Genomic DNA, 4,099 nt, shown 5'->3' on the forward strand with positions numbered 1-4,099 from the left:
CCATTTATCAAAAACCAAATCTAAGGGCTAGATTATCAAAATATTATAAAGGGATCATAGAATTAGATGACATTGAAAAAACCTTAAGTGAATTACATGGCCATTTTAAACAAACAGGTAACGCAATTAAATATTGAAACAAAAGACAGTAACCAAGAAATTAAACGTTTAAACACCAAATTAGAAGGCATGTAGAGTTATTATAAATATAAAATTGACCAATTAGGTACCGAAATAAATACGTTAAAAAAATAAGACAAGATAGCAAATGTTATGGATAGATCACGCAACAGAGATTACCACAGCAAGAACAATTATAAGGAAAAAAGTCCTCATCCTGATAAATATAATAATAATAGGTTCAGAGATAATAACAGAAGTACGTGTAATAATAGAGAGATATCTTATTCGAGACACAGGAAAATGTATACAGCAGAACCAGAGCTAATAAAAAAGATATGAGTAATAATAGACATAAATTTCATTCAAATTATAGGAAAAACTACTACGATAGATCCAGAGACAATAGCAAAGATAGGTACAAAAACAAAAATTATGAAAATAACTCGAATAAAAACCAGTATAGTAAGAGAAATAGCCGATAAAGATATTCAAGATCTACAACAGCGGAATGAAATAATGAGAGAGAAAGAGAGAATGTAATATGTTACAAATGTAATGAGAGAAATTACGATTGTAATTTTTCAAAAACGAATAACAATATGTGGTAAATTATGGATTTAATGATAAAAATGGTGGACAAGTTGATGTCGCTCTGCTGCATAGTAGGTTACAAGTGGGTCACTGTATATTGGATGGTATTAAATTTGAATTCAATGATATAACATCATTTTATTAGAAAAACGATTCTGAGTGGAGACTGAATCTAGGTATAAGATATATTTTATACTTATATCTAAGGAATTAAAAAAAAAAATTGACCTATAACAGGTACCTATAATAAATTCCAAATTAATCATATCACAATATCCATTAGGTACTTATAACGCGTTATACATCAACAACAAACCGTGATACTATCATAGATATATAATAGTATACTTTAGAAGTTTCAAGTACCCACGAATAATATTATACAATCACAACAAAATAACTAAAATAATTATTCTAAGTTTTTAAATATGTAATTTCGTCCAAATTTGAACTTAAAATAAACTGTGCTTACGTATTTTTTAGATTCTTCGACTGCTATTGTAACAATATACCAGGAGCCTCGCATTAAATTTTTACACTTTTTGACCCAACAGATAAAACTTTATTGATATTTAAAGAAAAAAAAACCAAAGGCAAAGGTGCGGTAATAATTCGTCATACCGACAAAAGACAACCAATCAGATTCGACAATGGTGAATTAGCGGGTATATATACCAGTGCAATTCACCGAACAATTATCAGTCTTTAATATCTTCTCAAACAGTCGACAACTTTACTACTACAGAAGAATCGAAGAAACGAAGACCGCCAACAGCCAAACTACGACGCCGCAGCCAAGACGCTTCACAGCCAATCAGCCTGCAGCCAACTACGCTGATCCACAACGACGACCAGACTTACCAGAAAAGTCAAGATCGCCGGCTCGAATAATCCGCCAGTCGCCACGCCGCTCCAGACCACAGCCGTGCCTACGATAGACGAGACGAAAGCCGAGAGGACGGATCGATAAACAACTCCCGAACGTCAGGGAAAAGCAACGCCGCCGACACCGCCAGCCAAGTCGTCCAGTCGACCTCGGAATATCCACCTACCCAGACCGTGACCCGAACGTGACGAACTACAAGCGTCGCGACCGATCGGAATCGCCGCTATCTTTGGTCGACCAAGCCGCCACTCATCGACCCGACCATACGACGACCCCCAGAGCTGACCTGCACCACACCCGACGCAACTAGATATGACCGCACCCAGTACGGAGAACGGAACACCGGCAACCCATCAAATTCGGGTGGTCTATATCGCCACTAACTTCCAGGGAGCGGACCACGGACGAGCCAGGAACCCGTAGTAACGCCCAACACCGTCCGCCTGCACGGGGCTCGCCTCATCAAGGAACCCACCGTCGCTCAGCCAGACGAAGTACCAGGAATCAAGCTGAATCTAGCGGTGATTCTCCGACGAAACCCGTACCTCCGGCACTAATATATTTTACTATTTTCCATACAATAAAAGAGATATAACATCAATACAATCTTGTGTTCATATTCTTTCACGACACGGGCAGCTTTGCTGCTCCGTATCACTGTTGAGACTTGAGGACTGCTCAGTAACGAACGGGAATCGAGGGTGACTAGCTTAGAACGGCTCGCAAAGTGGTATTTCAGTACGGAAAGTCTATTAGAGCTAGCTAAGGCTGATCCGAGCAGAGGACGTACTGAAAGCGAGGTCAAGGGTGGCGATCACTCCACCTTCTGCAGCCACCTGCGACGTCACATCATCTGTAGTTTGTATGTCATCCTGGCCATCATCTCTGATGTCGCATCATCGCAAACTGAATCTACGATTTCACCCTAAAAAATGACCACGACGAATAGAATAAAATATTTAAAATAAATATTTTTATTATGATTTCAATGATCAATATTTCTAACATCTTTTTGTACGTTAACCGAAATGGCAAGCAAGAAAACTTATTGAATGAACCAATGGGTATCAAAACTGTATTTGGTTGGGCTTTTTAAAATATTACATTAAGAAAAATTACTAACTCTCCCCCGTACATATCAAATCACACGCTTCGCAACGATCTCCGTAAAAAAAACCGTCCAAGAAGAAGCAAAATACTTCTATAAGCGTTTTCATGATCATCTCATAACCCACACAACACCATTTATCCGTGAATTAGCATCAAACGAAATTCCTGGTAATCCTCACCAACGAATAAAATTAAAATGGTGCAGAGATCAACTAAACAACTAATAAAAAAAAATAAAAAAAAAATGAATAGTTTAAAAAATAGTTAGTCAAGTCAATGGGAAATGGCATTATTGGGTGGCTTCTTCAAACAACTCATACATGTCACTGTAATTTAGCTCATATGCTTATTGTGCCTTAGGGTACAGATTGTAAAATTTGTATGAAAATAAAAAAATTAATATATTTAGACACACGTGCCGGAAATGTTGTATTTATGTCTGTGTTTTATAAAGGAACATAATACATGTGATATTAATATGTGCTTGAGAGTGGTTGATTTCTAAGTTAACTACCATTGAGACCGGTTAAATTTTTTCCCCCTCTATTAAAAACTGAAATGACGCCACTGACATTGTTACAATAGGTAAAGGATTAAACATATTATATTTTACAATATTGGGTAAATACCTAGGTTATAAATTATAATATTTCAACAACTGTTAAGGAAATAAACTAGTGTATATAATATTTGTTTAATTTTCTTTTTTGATATTATATAAGTGTCTCATGAAGGATTTAGTGTCATTGTTTAATTTCAGTATCATTGGGTGAACCTTCATCTGTATGACTGTATCAATGTGATTATTCCAATAACCAATAACACAAGGATCTGTAAACAAACAAAACATTAGATACGAAATATAATATACATACTTCAACAGAAAAACCCAAAGATTCAAGACAAATACAAAATACGATTGATAGAGAAATTTGTAAATTGAAATCTAAGAAACTAATAATTAAATTAGTGATTCTCTATCCTAGTTCTGCTGTGCACTAGTCTTGATCAAAATATATTGGAACAGAAAATAAGCAAGGACGATACAACTATTAAAAATCAGTGGATAGGTTACGTAAAGATAAATCAAATGAAAAATAAATAAAAAATTATAATCATATGAAAAGAAAAACAATGGGTACTTACCGATGTAACGATATTCAAATTTATATCAAAAAACCCGAATGCTGAAATTTGGTCCATATCGCAAACTGATATTTCATTCAAAAACATTTTGATCTGAATAAGAAAATATTAATATTCAATGAACAAAGTGGTATTTTAATAGGTATAAATATTAATTGTTTAAAACGCTGTATAGAAATAGTTCACTCCAGACGAACTAAAATGGTTGGAACCTTGGAGGTACCTTTACATACCATAACACGT

This window comes from Acyrthosiphon pisum, chromosome X (assembly GCF_005508785.2).
Source record: "Acyrthosiphon pisum isolate AL4f chromosome X, pea_aphid_22Mar2018_4r6ur, whole genome shotgun sequence".
NCBI lineage: Eukaryota > Metazoa > Arthropoda > Insecta > Hemiptera > Aphididae > Acyrthosiphon > Acyrthosiphon pisum.